Source organism: Theropithecus gelada, chromosome 6, assembly GCF_003255815.1.
Source record: "Theropithecus gelada isolate Dixy chromosome 6, Tgel_1.0, whole genome shotgun sequence".
Taxonomy (NCBI): domain Eukaryota; kingdom Metazoa; phylum Chordata; class Mammalia; order Primates; family Cercopithecidae; genus Theropithecus; species Theropithecus gelada.
This window is the reverse complement of record NC_037673.1, coordinates 151,045,754-151,063,392: the sequence shown is the minus strand read 5'-3', so window position 1 is coordinate 151,063,392 and position 17,639 is coordinate 151,045,754.

Genomic DNA, 17,639 nt, shown 5'->3' with positions numbered 1-17,639 from the left:
CAGGGGATGTGTGTATGGGTTTGTTATATACGTAAATTGTGTGTCACAGGGGTTTGGTGTACAAATTATTTAATCACCCATGTAACAAGCATAGTACTGGATAGGCAGTTTTTCAATCCTTACCCTCCTCCCACCCTCCACTCTCAAGTAAGGCCTCAGTGTCTACCGTTCCCTTCTTTGAGTCCCTATGTACTCAAAGTTTAGCTCACACTTACAAGTGAGAACTTGCGGTTATTTGGTTTTCTGTTTCTGCATTAATTTGCTTAGGATAATGACCTCCAGCTCCACCCATGTTGCTGCAAAGGACATGATTTCATTCTTTTTGTATGGCTGTGTAGTATTCCATGGTGTACATGTACCACATTTTATTATTATTATTATTTTGAGACAAAGTCTCACTCTGTCTCCCAGGCTAGAGTGCAGTGGTGCTATCTCGGTTCACTGCAACCTCCGCCTCTCAGGTTCAAGTGATTCTCCTGCCTCAGCCTCCGGAGTAGCTGGATGACAGGTCCCTGCCACCATGCCCAGCTAATTCTTGATTTTTAGTAGAGATGGGGTTTCGCCATGTTGGCCAGGCTGGTCTGGAACTCCTGACCTCAGGTGATCCACTTACCTCGGCCTCCCAAAGTGCTGGGATTACAGGCATGAGCCACCATGCCCGGCCATATGTACCACATTTTCTTTATCCAGTCCACCGTTGGTAGGCATCTGGGTTGATTCCACGTCTTTGCTACTGTGAATAGTGCTGTGAAGAACATAGGAGTGTATTTGTCTTTTTGATAAAATGATTTATTTTGTTTTTGATATATAATTCTGTTTTAAGTTCTTTAAGAAATCCCCAAACTGCTTTCCACAGTGACTGAATTAATTTACATTCCTACCAACAGTGTATAAGCTTTCCCTTTTCTCTGCAACCTCACTAGCATCTGTTATTTTTTTGCCTTTTTTTTTAAAGACTAGTCAACTGCAGTAGTGAGAAGGGGGAAAGAGTAGAACAAGGAGTTTGGATGGGCGCTGTGGCTCATGGCTGTAATCCCAGCACTTTGGGAGGCCACAGCGGCGGGATCACCTGAGGTCAGGAGTTCGAGACCAGCCTGACCAACATGGTGAAACTCGGTCTTTACTAAAAAAATACAAACTTCACCCGGTGTGGTGGCAGGCGTGTGTAATCCCAGCTACTTGGGAGGCTGAGGCAGGAGAATCACTTGAATCTGGGAGGCGGAGGTTGCGGTGAGCTGAGATCACACCACTTGCACTCTAGCCTGGATGACAGAGCGAGACTCCATCTCAAAAAAAAATAAAAATAAAAAATAAAAGAACAAGGAGTTTGATCTGTAACTGACTGAACAATCAATTGAGATAACTCACTATCTTCAGACTAGGCTGTTTTTTAACTTTTTAATAACAGCCATTCTGACTGGTTTAAGTTGGTATCTCACCGTTGTTTTGATTTGCATTTCTCTGATTAGTGATGTTGAGCATTTTTTTTTTTTTTTTTTTTTTTTTTTTGAGATGGAGTCTCACTCTGTTCCCCAGGCTGGAGTGCAGTGGTGCAATCTCGACTCACTGCAAGCTTCACACCATTCTCCTGCCTCAGCCTCCCCAGCAGCTGGGACTACAGGCACACGCCGCCACACCCAGCTAATTTTTTGTATTTTTAGTAGAGATGGGGTTTCACCGTGTCAGCCAGGATGGTATCGATCTCCTGACCCTGTGATCCGCCCGCCTTGGCCTCTCAAAGTGCTGGGATTACAGGCATGAGCCACCGCGCCTGGCCGAGCATTTTTTCATATGCTAGTTGGCTGTGTGTATGTTTTCTTTTGAGAAGTGTCTTTTCATGTCCTTTGTTTTTTTTTTTTTTTGGGACAGTCTTTTTTTTTTTTTTTTTTTGAGACGGAGTCTCGCTCTGTCGCCTAGGCTAGAGTGCAGTGGCCGGATCTCAGCTCACTGCAAGCTCCGCCTCCCAGGTTTACGCCATTCTCCTGCCTCAGCCTCCTGAGGACCTGGGACTACAGGCGCCCGCCACCTCGCCAGGCTAGTTTTTTTTGTATTTTTTAGTAGAGACGGGGTTTCACCGTGTTAGCCAGGATGGTCTCGATCTCTTGACCTCGTGATCTGCCCGTCTTGGCCTCCCAAAGTGCTGGGATTACAGGCTTGAGCCACCGTGCCCGGCCAAGACAGAGTCTTGATCTGTTGCCCAGGCTGAAGTGCAGTGGCTTAATTTCAGCTCACTGCAACCTCCGCCTCCTAGGTTCATATGACTCTCCTGCCTCAGCCTCCCGAGTAGCTGGGATTACAGGCGCATGCCACCAGGCCCAGCTAATTTTTGTATTTTTAGTAGAGACAGGGTTTCTCCATGTTGGCCAGGCTGGTCTCAAACTCCTGACCTCACGTGATTCACCCACCTTGTCCTCCTGAAGTGCTGGAATTACAGGCGTAAACCACCATGCTTGGCCCTGTCCTTTGTCCATTTTTTAATGGAGTTGTTTTCTGCTTGTTAATTTATTAAGTTCCCTTATAGATTGTGAATAGTAGCCCTTTTTTCAAATGCATAGTTTAAAATAGTTTCTCCTGTTCTATAGGTTGTCTATTTATTCTGTTGTAGTTTCTGCTGTATAGAAGCTCTTTTTTTTTTTTTGAGACAGGGTTTCATTCCTGTCGCCCAAGCTGGAGTGCAATGGCACGATCTCAGCTTACTGCAGCCTCTGCCTCCCAGGTTCAAGAAATTCTCATGCCTCAGCCTCCCAAGTAGCTAGGATTACAGACGTGAGCCACCACACCTAGCTAATTTTTGTGTTTTTAGGAGGGGCTGGGTTTCACAATGTTGGCCAGGCTGATCTCGAACTCCTGACCTCCAGTGGTCCACCCACCTTGGCCTCCCAAAGTGCTGGGATTATAGGCATGAGCCACCACACCCAGCCTGTTCCCCATTCTTTGGCCAGCACTCACCACCTAACACTGTCCCTAGCCCTGTCAATCAAACGTATCTGCCAAATGAATAAAATTGCTTAGTCTCACAGTCAACAGACTCAGGATACCCATTTGCACACTCCCATTAACACCATGAACTTTTCCTTCTCAGTGCTTATTATACTTGTAATTAACCTATTTCCCATTTAGAAAAAAGGTGCAGCTTGTTGCCAGTGTTCACTTCTGGGGGTAAATGGGAAATGGGTTAAATAATTGCACATGCAATCATTTGCTTAATGTGTGCCTCTCTGACAAGACCACCAGCTCCCTGGGGGCATACACTGCCCCTAGTGTTGTTCACTGTTGTATCCCCAGTGCTTAAAATGTTATATAGCTGGCACTCAATAAATGCATATAGCATATAGCTGGCACTCAATAAATGCCTGTTGAATGAATATTTATTTATTTTTAAAAAATTTGGCTGGATGCAGTGGCTCATGCCTGTAGTCCCAGCACTTTGGGAGGCTGAGGCAGGCGGATCACCTGAGGTCAGGAGTTCGAGACCTGCCTGGCCAACATGGTGAAACCCCATTTCTACTAAAAATCCAAAAATTAGCTGCGCATGGTGGTGAACGCCTGTAATCCCAGCTACTCCAGAGGCTGAGGCAGGAGAATCACTTGAGCCCAGGTCGCGGAGGTTGCAGTGAGCAGAGATGGCACCATTGTACTCCAGCCTGGGAGACAGAGCACGATTCCATCTGAAAACAAACAACAAAAAAAATTATTTTAGAGACAAGGTCTCACTTTGTCTCCCAGGTTGGAGTGCAGTGGTACAATCATAGCTCACTGCAGCCTTGAACTCCCGGGCTCAAGTGAGTCTCCTGCCTCATTCTCCCAAAGTGCTGGGATTAGAGAGGCACCCATGCCCAGTATGTTGAATGAATAAATGAGCATAGATTGCAAAAGTGGCCACAGTCAAAATGAGCGCAGATGGCAAAGGAGGCCCTAGTCAGTTGGTCAGTCCACCTGCCAATCATGAAGGCCTGAGCTACCCTAGGTGCTGACCCATTCCCAGGCCAAAGGCAACTGGCATAAGGTTCTTTATTTCAAGATGCTCAAAGTATATAGATAGGAGTTTGCTAATGCCCAGCGCAGCTGTTCTTAGAAAGAGTCTGCCTCCTAGAAAAACTATCCATTTACAAAAGAGACAAAATGGGGGAAAGCAGGCTCATCTGCTGGTTAACCGGTGTCCTCTCTTTGCCTCTGGTTGGTGATTTGGGACAGTTAGCTTGGGGGTAGATAAACTGTATTTCAGCCTACAATTAATAGTGTAACCTACTTCACAGAGTTGTTAGGGGACAAATAAGTAGATGTGTAAATATTTATTACAGGACCTGACAGTGGCACCAATGCTCAGTCATGCTTTCTAGAGTTGTTGCTATCATTGCCTTTTGCCTTGTAAGGCTGCCCTTGAATGAAGGGTAATTTAAATGCCACCACTTGAAGTTTTTTTTTTTTTTTTTTGAGATGGAGTTTCATTCGTGTTGCTCAGGCTACTGTACAATGTCACAGTCTTGGCTCACTGCAACCTCCGCCTCCTGGATTCAAGCAATTCTCCTGCCTCAGACTTCCTAGTAGCTGTGATTACAGGTGTCCACCACCACGCCCGGGTAATTTTTGTATTTTTAGTAGAGATGGGGTTTCACCATATTGGCCAGGCTGGTCTCAAACTCCCGACCTCAGGTGATTTGCCCACCTCAGCCTCCCAAAGTGCTGGGATTATAGGCGTGAGCCACCGCACCTGGCCACTTGAAGATATTTAGGGCAGAACTCTAGTGATAGGTGCTGGGCTCCACTAAACATCTCCTGGGACCAACCTGGCCAGAATGAAGGCGAGAAGGAGTGAACCACCTAAGTGACAGAGTCACAACTCATACCATTTAGGCAAGAGTTGGCCCATGCACCCATTAAGTCCAGAGGATAGACTTGCTTTGTACACAGTAGACCCAGTGGCTCAAGCAGTATCATCAGGATGTCTCCTCCCTGTCTCCATCACTCAATCCTGCTGTGTCTGTGTGAGCTCCTGTCACAAAAAAGGCTCAGGTCCACAATGGTGGCTTACATCCTAACTTCTCAGCTACTACAGATAAAAGAGAAAGTTTGGCCAGGTGCGGTGACTCACACCTGTAATCCCAGCAGTTTGGGAGGCCGAGGGGGGTGGATCACGAGGTCAGGCATTCAAGACCAGCCTGGCCAACATAGTGAAACCCCATCTCTACTAAAAATATAAAAAATTAGCTGGGCATGGTGGTGGGCACCTGTAATCCCAGCTACTCAGGAGGCTGAGGCAGTAGAATCACTTGAACCTGGGAGGCAGAGGTTGCGTGAGCTGAGATCGCACCACTGCACTCCAGCCCAGGCGACAGTGCAAGACTCTGTCTCAAAAAAAAAAAAGAGAAAGTTTCCCTTCCCAAAGTTCAGACCATATCCCCAGAATTGAGTCTCATTGGCTGTAACTGAGTCACATATCTATTCCTGGCCCATCACTATGACCAGGGGGTCTGATTGGCAGAGCTGAGTCATGGGCCCATCTTTCCCTATGGGCTGGAGTCAGCTCTGAACACGGGGAGGGGAGGTTTCCCAAGCAACATATGGTTGCAGTTGCCAGAAGGGAGACTTTTGCTGGGTCAGCAAAACAAATATCCACTGTAGAATGCAAACCTCTCTGCAAGTCAGGTGACAAAAGCAATGTCACATTGAGACCAAGTAAACATCAATTCTGTCAGACAAACTAAGTGATAGGATCTGGAGGGATTCCCAGAGGGCAGTGGGGCGTTACTTAACTGTATGCCAAAAGACCTGTTTTATAGGGCCCAGATTAGGGTAAGGCAAATGAGGCACTTGCCACTGGCACTAAATTAAGACAAAAAACAAACAAACAACAACAACAAAAAAGAAAACACCAACTCAGGGCGGGCACAGTGGCTCACAACTGTAATCCTCGTATTTTGGGAGACTGAGGAGGAAGAATCACTTGAGCCCAGGAGTTCAAGACCAATCTAGACAACATAGCGAGACACTATCTCTACAAATTTTTTTTTTTTTTTTTTTTAGATGAAGTCTCTCTCCGTCACCTAGGCTGGAGTGTGGAGTGCAGTGGCATGATTTCGGCTCCCACTGCAGTCTCTGCTTCCTGGGTTCAAGCTATTCTCCTGCTTCAGCCTCTCGAGTAGTTGGGATCATAGGCACGTGCCACCACGCCCGGCTAAACAAAAAATCTTAAAAATTAGCCAGGCATTGTGGCATGTACCTGTAATCCCGGCTATTTGGGAGTCTGAGGTGGGAGGATCGCTTGAGCCTGGGAAGTCAAGGCTGCAGTGAGCCAAGATTGCAACACTGCACTCCAGCCTGGGTGATAGAGTGACAGCCTGTCTCAAACAACAACAGCAGCAACATCTCAGTAATCTAGATAAATAATACTTTAATGCAATATTTTATCTCATTTGAGACAGGGTCTCACTCTGTTGCCCAGGCTGGAGTGTAACAGCATGATCATGGCTCACTGCAGCCTCAACCTCCTGGACTCAAGTGATCCTCCCACCTCAGCCACTCAAGGTGCCAGGATTACAGGTGTGAGCCACTGTGACCAGCCACAATATTTTATAAGATGAAAATTAATATGAAAGATACACAATGACTCAAATACCCAAATTTTAAATAAAGGCAGGATGAATAATAGTGCAGAATATAGCCATCTTGGAGCTTGGGGCAAAAGGAAAAATCAGAACTACTGATCCTGCTTTTATTTAAAATTTGGGCATTTTGTTCATCATACTTTTTTGCATTAATTTTGATTTTTAAAATATTGTATTAAAATATTATTTGATTACTGAATTTTTTTGCACCTCTCAAAATTCTGTGCCTGAAACAGTTACCTCATTCCCCTCACCCTAGTCCAGACCCTGCTGTTTTATGTGGGATTTGCTGGAGGCAGAGAAGAAAAGCCACCCAAAAATGAATGGATGTATCAAAAACTGGAATTCCCTAATGGGAATGGCTCTGGATGGGAACAAGAGTCCTGGCATCAGTTCTGGTTCTGCCATCGCCTTGGGAAAACCCGTTTTCCTCTCCGGGCCTCAGTTTCTCCACTTGCATAGGAGGGGACAGGGCAGGCTTAGTGGTTTTTAGGCAATAGAACTCAATCTCCAGCATAGAAAATGGATTAAAATGGAGCTGTTGAAGGGGCATGTGCTGGGGTAGACCCATTTGCACCTCGGTCCCTCCACCATGCAACAGTCCCCTCCAGGTGTTCCATGGAGCCCTAAGGAGTTCCTGCGGACACAGTCGGAAAACTACTCAATTCAATAGTCTCTAAGATTCCTAAGCAAACCCATTTTTATGCCTGAGATAATGTACATGTTCAATTTCTCCTGTCTATTCTTCAGTTAGGTCGGTGTTTCTCACATGGCCAGTAGTTCTCTGTTTCAGGAACACTTCAGGTGCTTTATTTATTTTTAAATTATTTTTAAATTGTTTTTTTGTAGAAAGAGGGGTCTTGCTATGTTGCCCATGCTGGTCTTGAACACCTGGCTTCAAGCCATCCTCTCAAAGTGCTAGAATTACAGGCATGAGCCACCATACCTGGCCTAATGCTTTATTTAAAATGCAGAGTCCATGGCCTCTTACGAAATTTGAATCTCCAGGAATGGGGCCCAAGAATCTTTATTTTAAACAAGCCCTCCTTCCCTGCCATGTGATTGACATCCATTGAAGTGTTTGTGTCCTTCCCAGTGAAGTTATTCCCCCAGAACCTCAGGAGTTGCTTTATTCTGGAGCTTTAACTACAACAGTCCTTCTGAATGTCCAGGGTGAGGGGAAAAACAGGAACAGTCAGATAAGCCCACATAAATTGCTCAAGATTAGCCAAGTGGGAACAGACCACAGTGAGATCTCCGGGGGCCCTTTTCCAGGCAGAACATCCTGGCGGCCCTTCGCTCTGCAATCCCACAGCTTGTATCGGAAGAAATTGTCTGTGCATTTCTTTCTTCTTCCGGAGTGGCACTGACAACCTCAGGAATTATTGACTGAATTATCAGGTTTCTTATTAGTACACTAATGGGTTCCCGAGAGCTAGGCGCGAGCATGCCCCTGACACAGTCGAGGGAATTCATTTCAGACTTTGGAACTAGGGCATATTTTTGTCAACTGCAAGGGAAACAGCCATTCATTCACTAGTTTTATTCATTAAACTAGCTTGGCAGATTCATTGGTGAACTGGATATTTCCTTTTTTTCAGCTTTACTAAGATATAATCACACACAATATAATTTGCCCATCTAAAATGTAAATTCAATTGTTTTTAGTATATTAACAGAGTCGTGCAACTGTCACTACAATCAATTTTTATTTATTTATTTATTATTTATTTTGAGACAAAGCTTCACTCTTGTGGCCCAGGCTGGAGTGCAGTGGCGTAATCTCAGCTCACTGCAACCTCTGCCTCCTGGCTTCAAGCAATTCTTCTGCCTCAGCCTCCCTAGTAGCTGGGATTACAGGCGCCCACCACCACGTCCGGCTAATTTTTATGTATTTAGTAGAGACGGGGTTTCACCATGTTGGCCAGGCTGGTCTCAAACTCCTGACCTTAGGTGATCCACCCTCCTCAGCCTCCCAAAGTGCTGGGATTACAGGCATGAGCCACAATGCCCGGCCATACAATAGATTTTAGAACAGTTTCATCACCTCAAAAGGAATCCCTGTCCCAACACAAAGAAATGATAGGCCGGGCGTGGTGGCTCACCCCTGTAATCCCGGCACTTTAGGACGCCAAGGTGGGCGGATCACGAGGTCAGGAGATCAAGACCATCCTGGCTAACACGGTGAAACCCCATCTCTACTAAAAATACAAAAAGTTAGCCAGGCGTGGTGGCAGGCGCCTGTAGTCCCATCTACTCAGGAGGCTGAGGCAGGAGAATGGCATGAACCCAGGAGGCGGAGCTTGCAGTGAGCCGAGATCCTGCCACAGCACTCCAGCCTAGAAGACAGAGTCAGACTCCGTCTCAAAAAAAAAAAAAGAAATGAAAAATATTTGAAGTGACAGATATGCTAATTACCCTGATTTGATGATTACACATTGTATATATGTATTGAAATATCACACTATATGCCATAAAAATGTACAATTATTATGTGTCAATGAAAAATTATAATAAAAGCAAAAATACAAAGTGTACAACTTGCTGAAGGCTCAGATGATCGTTAGCATTTTTGGCAATAAATTATTTTGTAACTAAAAAAAAATAAAAACCCAACCTCATTTCAACTGAAAACAAAAAAATTAGCCTGGTATAGTGGTGCATGCCTGCAGTCTCAGCTATTTGGGAGACTGAGGCAAGAAGATCACTTGGGCCCAGGAGTCCGAGGCTGCAGTGAGCCAGGATGGCGCCACTGCACTCCAACCTGAAGGATAGAGCAAGAGACTCTGTCTTTAAAAACAACAACAACAACAAAGCAAACAAACAAAAAACAAATCCTTGTGCCTTCTAGCTATTATCCCTTAGTCTTTCTATCCCCCCTCCACCAGCCCCAAGTCCTAAGCAAACACGAATCTAATTTCTGTCTCTATGAATTTGCCTATTCTGGACATTCATATAAATGGAATCGTAATATGTGGTCATTTGAGACTGGCTTCCTTCACATAGCATAATGTTTTCAAGGTTCATCGACATTATAGCATGTATCAGTACTTCATTCCCTGTTATAGCTGAATAACATTCCATTGTATGAATCTACCATATTTTGTCTATCCAGTCACCAATCCAGTTTGGGTTGCTGACACATTTTTGCTCTTACGAATAATGCTGCTACAAACATTTGTGCACGAGGTTTTGTGTGGACATGTTTTCTTCCTTTCACTTTTGAAGGGCTCCTAGTCTAGTAGACACAGGTGCTAAGACAGGTACATGCGCATAATTCCTTATGCTGACAGGATGTGTGAAAGGAAAATAAATCTCGGGACCCCAAACTCTCTAAGCCAAAGGGAAAAGTCAAGCTGGGAACTGGGTCAAGCAAACCTGCCCCCCATTTGGTTCCTAAATAAGATGGCTACAAAGAGAGGGGAAAAAAAAAAAAGATAAAAAGCTACATACCTCCCTCACAGTCTGCCCACAAGGAAATTCCTGGTGGGCGCCAAGATCTTTACCCTAAAACAATTCTGTTGAATTTCACCCTGGCAATGTAAATTGACAGCTTATCATCACACGTGCATGACATAGGACAGAACTCAAAGTCATCTCTCTGCTCCCCTGACACAAATGCATATCGGATTGCTTCCTTTGCCCTATTGTTTACGTTATCTTATGTAAAAATGCAGATTCACTGGGCCAGTCAAGGAATGAATGACGATTTCCTCCATACCCCTCTCACATGAAAATTGTGCATTCCCCCAATATCTACCCTTTCTCTTTTTAAATACTGAAGCCCTCAAAATCATCTTTGGAGAAAGGAATATACCTGTCTCCCAGGCTTGCGTCCTTAACTTTGGCAAGTAAACCTCCTCCTAAAATGACTGATACCTGCCTTGGTCATTTTCCTTGATTTGCAGATGATACAAGGAAGGTACAAGTCAATGGAGTGTAAGGGTGAGAACCAGCTGCTGCTTCTGCCATTACTAACTGAATAATGTAGGGGCAAGCTCTTTCACCTTTCTGTGTGTCCGTTTTCTCAGGGGTAAAATGGGACTAGTATTTTCTTTACCTTATAGGACCACTGTGAGGATTCCATGAGACAATGCATATGAAGGACTTTGCACCAAGCTTGGCACACAGTAAGGGCTTGAAAAACATTTCCCATTATCATCTTTCATTCAGAGATTCCTAAGAGTAAGTTTACTAATGAACCATGCACTCCAGCCATAGTAGAGTCTTCATTCTTTCAATGAGCATTTGTTTTGGTTTTGTTGTTGTTGCTGTTGTTGTTGTTTTCGAGACAGGGTCTCTGTCTGTACTCAGGCTGGAGTGTAGTGGCACAATATCAGCTCACTGCAGCCTCAACCTCTCAGGCTCAAGCAATTCTCCCACCTCAGCCTCCCGAGTAGCTGGGACTACAGGCACATGCCACCATGCCCGGCTAATTTTTTAATTTTTTTTTTTTTTTTTGAGACTGAGTCACGCTCTGTCGCCCAGACTGGAGTGCAGTGGCTGGATCTCAGCTCACTGCAAGCTCCGCCTCCCGGGTTTATGCCATTCTCCTGCCTCAGCCTCTCAAGTAGCTGGGACTACAGGCGCCCGCCACTACTCCCGTCTAATTTTTTGTATTTTTAGTAGAGACGGGGTTTCACTGTGTTAGCCAGGATGGTCTCGATCTCCTGACCTCGTGATCTGCCCGCCTCGGCCTCCCAAAGTGCTGGCATTACAGGCATGAGCCACTGAGCCCGGCCTTAATTTTTTGTAGAAAAAGTGTTTCTCCATGTTACCCAGGCTGGTCTCAAACTCCTGGTCTCAAGTGATCTGCCTGCCTTGGCCTCCCAAAGTGCTAGGATTATAGGAGTGAGCCACCACACCCAGCCTCAATGAGAGTTTATTGAATATTTACTATGTACTGGACACTCAGAGATAAATATAGTTGATCTAAACCTAGCTGCTATCCCCAGGAGCCCATAATCTGCCATCTGAATGGCAAGAGCTACTAGCTTATATCACCTCCATATATTGTGATTCCGTGTATGGAGGTGATGTATGCCAGCAATAGATTGCAATTTTTTTTTTTTTGAGATAGAGTCTTGCTCTGTCACCCAGGCCGGAGTGCGGTGGCACGATCTTGGCTCACTATAACCTTTGCATCCTGGGTTCAAGGGATTCTCCTGCCTCAGCCTCCCAAGTAGCTGGGATTACAGGTATGCGTCACCACGCCTGGCTAATTTTTGTATTTTTAATAGAGACAGGGTTTCACCATGTTGGCCAGGGTAGTCTATAACTTTTTTTTTCGAGACGGAGGCTTGCTCTGTCTTCCAGGCCAGAATGCAGTGGCACGATCTTGGCTCACTACAACCTCCGCCTCCCAGGTTCAAGTGTTTCTCCTGCCTCAGCCTCCTGAGTAGCAGGGTTTACAGGTGTGTGCCACCACGCCCAGCTAATTTTTGTATTTTTAGTAGAGATGGAATTTCACCATGTTGGTCAGGCTGGTCTTGAACTCCTGACCTTGTGATCTGCCCACCTCGGCCTCCCAAAGTGCTGGGATTACACACATGAGCCACCGCGTGTGGCCATATTGCGATATTAATGAGGGCCCCAAATTTGCTATTAGAGCACTGGAGAAGTGTTTTTTTAAAAAACTTTGTATTTTGGGCCAGGTGCAGTGGTTCATGCCTATAATCCCAATACTTTGGGAGTCTGAGGCAGGAGGATTGCTTGAGTCCCGGAGTTGAGACCATGTCTCAAAAAAAAGGAAAGAAATTTTTTATTTTGAAAATATCAGAAAAATAGAAAAAACAATAAACCAAATACCTATACATCAATCACATAGCAACAATTGTCAACATTTTACTATGTTTTCTCCATCTCGCTATATATAAAATCTGTGGCTAAAGCATTTTAAAGCTAATTACAGATATTCTAACACTTCAGCCCTAAACACTTCAGCATGTATTTCCAAAAATTAGATCATTCTCTTCCATAACAACAATACACTTACCACCTCTCACAAAATTAGCAATAATTTTCTTATATCATCTAATACTAAGTTCATAGTGAAATTTCCCCATTGTCTAAAGCATGGTGGGCCAGGTGTAGTCACTCACACCTGTAATCTCAGTGCTTTGGGAAGTCAATGTGGGAAGGTGGCTTGAAGCTAGGAGTTCAAGGCCAGCCTGGGCAATGTAGTGAGATGCCATCTCTACTAAAATTAAAAACAAAAAATGGCCAGGTATGATGTCTTGCACCTATAGTTCCAGCTGTGGGGAGGCTGACGAGAGAGGATGGCTTGAGTCTAGGAATTTGAGCTTGCAGTGAGCTGGGATCGCACCACTGCACTTCAACCTGGGCAACAGAGTGAGACCCTGTCTCAAAATAAATAAATAAATAAATATGATAAAAATTAAAATGTGGTCCTTATTTTTTTACAGTAATAAATCAAGATATAATCAAGAATCACATCTTATATTTGGCTGTTAGACTATTAGGTCTCTTTAAATCTAGAACCTCCTCCCCATTACTTTTTTTTGTTCTTACAACATTGGCTTTTAAGAGATTATGGCAGTTGTCTTATAAACTGTTTCACATTCTGGCTTTATCTGATTGCTTCTTTGTGTGTTGTTTAACGTGCTCCTCTATCCCCTGAACTTGTAACTGAAGCTAGTTCTTAGAGGCCTCATTAGATTCAGGCTCAATATTTTTCACAGGAGCAAAAATAGGTGGAGCTATGTAGTCTACTCCGTCCTATTAGGGGTGAGAAAAGAACTTTCATCTGAGCAATTCAAGTCCTCTTAAATTAATAAATGAGACAGTAATCAGTCCTACATCCCACTTTAAGCTATGTATTCATCTCTTAAAACTGCTTGCTAGACCGGGTGCAGTGACTCACACCTGTAACCCCAGCACTTTGGGAGGCCGAGGCAGGTGGATCACGAGGTCAAGAAATTGAGACCATCCTGGCCAACATGGTGAAACCCCGTCTCTACTAAAAATACAAAAATTAGTTGGGCAAGGTGGCCTGTAGTCCCAGTTGCTCAGGAGGCTGAGGCAGGAGAATCGCTTGAACCCAGAAAGCAGAGGTTGCAGTGAGCCAAGATCGCACCACTGCACTCCAGCCTGGGGAACAGAGCAAGACTCTGTCTCAAAAAAAACAAAAACAAAAACAAAAACTACATGCTATTGCCATTGCTTCCAGTAGCTATAAATTAACTGCATAATGCTACACCAGACACTACAATCCACACCCTATAGCTAAACAATGTATGGCCAATCACGAACCAATGTTATTTCTGTAAACCAATGAGAATTCCTGACACAAAACTGTGTAACAGCCCTCTCCTTATTCTTTTTTTGTCTTTAGAAACCTGCCTGTGAGCCTGGGCAACATGGCAAAATCCGTCTCTACAACAAAATAAAAAATTAGCAAGGCATGGTGGCTCATGCCTGTGGTCCCAGCTACTTAGGAGGCTGAGGTGGGAGGATTGCTTGAGCCCAACAGTTTGAGGCTGCAGTGAGCCGAGATCATGCTACTGCACTCCAGCCTGGGCTAGAGTGAGACCCTGTCTCAAAACAAAATGAAACAAAGAAACCTGCTTGTGACCAGTCACAGTGGCTCATACCTGTAATCCCAGCACTTTGGGAGGCTGAGGCAGGAGGATCCCTTGAGCCCAGGAGTTTGAGAACAGCCTGGGCAACATAGTGAGACTTTGTGTCTACAAAAAAAAAAAATTAAAAATTAAAATTTGTTGGGTATGGTGGTGCATGCCCGTAGTCCCTAGCTACTAGGGAGGCTGAGGTGGGAGGAAATATATATATATATACACACATATATATGTTTAAACACCTGCTTGTATGTAACAAAGGCCAAATGGAGCTCCTATCTGAGGTTATTTGGTTCTGAGTCTTCTCAGCAGCTGTCCTCACGTTGACTCAATTAAACTCTTTTTTTTTTAGACGGAGTCTCGCTCTGTCGCCCAGGCGGGAGTGCAGTGGCCGGATCTCAGCTCACTGCAAGCTCTGCCTCCCGGGTTTACGCCATTCTCCTGCCTCAGCCTCCTGAGTAGCTGGGACTACAGGCACCCACCACCTCGCCGGGCTAGTTTTTTGTATTTTTTTTTAGTAGAGACGGGGTTTCACGGTGTTAGCCAGGATGGTCTTGATCTCCTGACCTCGTGATCCGCCCATCTCGGCCTCCCAAAGTGCTGAGATTACAGGCTTGAGCCACTGCGCCCGGCCTCAAGTAAACTCTTTAAATTATATTTTGTGCCCCAGCCTCTTCCTTTGAGGTTGGCAGGAGGCACTTAATGCTAGCTGTCCACAGTGTGTGATGTTGAGTGTGGTCCCTAGGTGATGATGAGCAGATAGAGGAAGAACTCTTTATCCTGTTGGCAGGAAGGGTATGGCCTTTGATTTGGGCTTTAAAGGGTGTGTAAGAACCTACTGGGTGGGGAAGGGAAGAGGAAGGGCTTTCCAGGTATGCGTGGAGGCACAATGTAGGGAAAGACAATGACAAGCTCGAGGAAGTAGGAGGTGGTAGCCAAATGTGGGTTGAGAATTATAATAACAAGCACTTAGGGTGAGTTGAGTATGTTCCAGGAACTACGCTAAGTGACTCACTTAATCCTCAGCCTGTACTGCGGAATGGGTGCTGCCACCCCCATTTTAAGGATGTGGAAATCAAGGTTTAGCAATAAGCAGCAACTGGCCTAAAGTCACATAGCTAGGAACTGGTAGACTCCTGAACCTCTGCTTTAAAAATCTCTAAGCACTTCATTAAGGTGAGGGAGGAACGCGAAACTGGGGAGTGATGTTGGGGCAGATGGAGACAGGCCTTCAGTGTTATTCCAGGGGTTTCAGTGTTATTCCAGGGCACTAGGGAGCCAGCGAAGGTTTCCTTCCACAGGGACCAGCAGGGCTGGGCGCGGTGGCTGACGCTTGTATTTCCAGCACTTTGGGCAGCAGAGGCGGGTGGATCGCCTGAGGTCAGATGTTCAAGACCAGCCTGGCCAACGAATGGTGAAACCCCGTCTCTGCTAAAAATACAAAAATTAGCCGGCTGAGGTGGGAGGATTGCTTGAGCCCAACAGTTTGAGGCTGCAGTGAGCCGAGATCATGCCACTGCACTCCAGCCTGGGCAATAGAGTGAGACCCTGTCTCAAAACAAAATGAAACAAAGAAACCTGCTTGTGACCGGTCACAGTGGTGGCGCATGCCTGTAGTCTCAGCTACTCAGGAGGCTAAAGCACGAGGCTAAAAGCCCCGGAGGGGCAGGTTGCAGTGAGCCGAGATCGCGCCACTGCACTCCAGCCGAGGCGATAGAAACTCTACCTCAAAAAAGAAAAAAAAAAAAAAAAAAAAAAGAACGGAAAGGGCCAGCAGGGCTGTGCCTGACAACACTCACCCGCGGCTCTGTGGAGGATGAACCCAGGGCTGCCGAGCTGCCGAGGAGCGCTATCAGGTTGGAGGATAGGTGCCCATTCACGTGAGCTGCCCCAGGGAAAAGGGACTGAGGGAGGAATGCAAGAGCCTCCCACACCTTGTGCAGACCTTCACGCCGAAGGGCAGTGGGGCGGGGCTGAGTCTCCGCAGGATCCTGGAGCCGTTTCAACGGCTCCCCATGCTGGGAGCCGGCGGAAGCAGAGTGGGCCGCCACCCGCTGACTCCGCGACCTGCGCGCAGCTCGTGTCCCCCAGCACCCCGAAAGCTCGACGGCCACGTCGCAGGGGGATGTGAGATGCAGAGATGGGGAAAAGGGCCAGCTTTAACTTCCGCCGCCCAGAGAGGGGAAGCGACTGGCCCAAGGTCACACAGTCAGATCGTGGCAGGGGCAGGACTAGAACTCAGGCCGTATCTCTTGATTGCAAGTCTGATACTCTTTTTTGTTTTCTGTTTGTTTGTTTGTTTTTGTTTTTTTGAGACGGAGTCTCGCTCTGTCGCCCAGGCTGGAGTGCAGTGGTGCGATCTTGGCTCAATGCAAGCTCCGCCTCCCGGGTTCACACCACTCTCCTGCCTCAGCCTCCCAAGCAGCTGGGCCTACAGGCGCCTACCACCACGCCCGGCTAATGTTTTTATTTTTAGGAGAGACGGGTTTCACCGTGTTAGCCAGGATGGTCTCGATCTCCTGACCTCGTGATCCACTCTCCTCGGTCTCCCAAAGTGCTTGGATTACAGGCGTAAGCCACCGCGCCCAGCCATGATACTCTTTCTTGATGGAATTTATTTCAGAATCAAAGAGGAATCAAGATACTGTGACTGAGGACTGGCGGCTGGGATGCTGAATACTCCGGGGAATCCTTTTTTTTTTTTTTTTAATATCTATTTTCCCCCTTCGGGAATCCTGAGAACGGCGCGGCAGTGGAAACGGGCTCAGGCGACCTGTCCCGCCAGGCAGTTGTCGCACAGCACCCCCGCCCACATCATCCCAGCGAGGCCTGCGTGTCCTCTGCACACCACCAGTGCGGGTGGGGCCCTTCCTGTCTGGGAGTCCCTGCTCTCCGCAGCTGGGGGGACAAAGCCTCCGCCTGGGGCTCAGCCATCACCCAGGTAGGGAGGGTGCCTGGAGGCAGTGGCAGGTCCCGCTCTGGGGCCGGGCGGACCGAGTTCAAGTCTCTGCCCTGGTACTCAGTAGCTGTGCAACCCTGAGCTGGTCACTTTCCCTCTCTGTACTTCTGTTTCTTCATTTTAAATCGGTGAAAATAACAGTGCTTCATACAGTTGGGTGTGAGGATTAACTAACATAAGGAGTATTCAAAGCCTTAGTAAGGGGCTTGCCGCGACAAAGGCCAGTTATTATTAGCCCGGGAGTCAGTAGGGTTGGGTGCCTAATGTACCTATAAATTTGACAGACCTTTTCCCAATCCTACATGAAGCCTGCTGCTTCCATGAAGTCCACCCAAATTAACTTCATTCAGTTTAAATCCTTAATTCTCAGAACTTAAAGCACAGCTGTCATTGTCTAACTGCAATGGGGTAGGGGGAGCAGGCTTGTGTGCGTGCCCTCCCCTGTACCACTAACCTAGATTCAGAAGGCCTGAGGTTTGT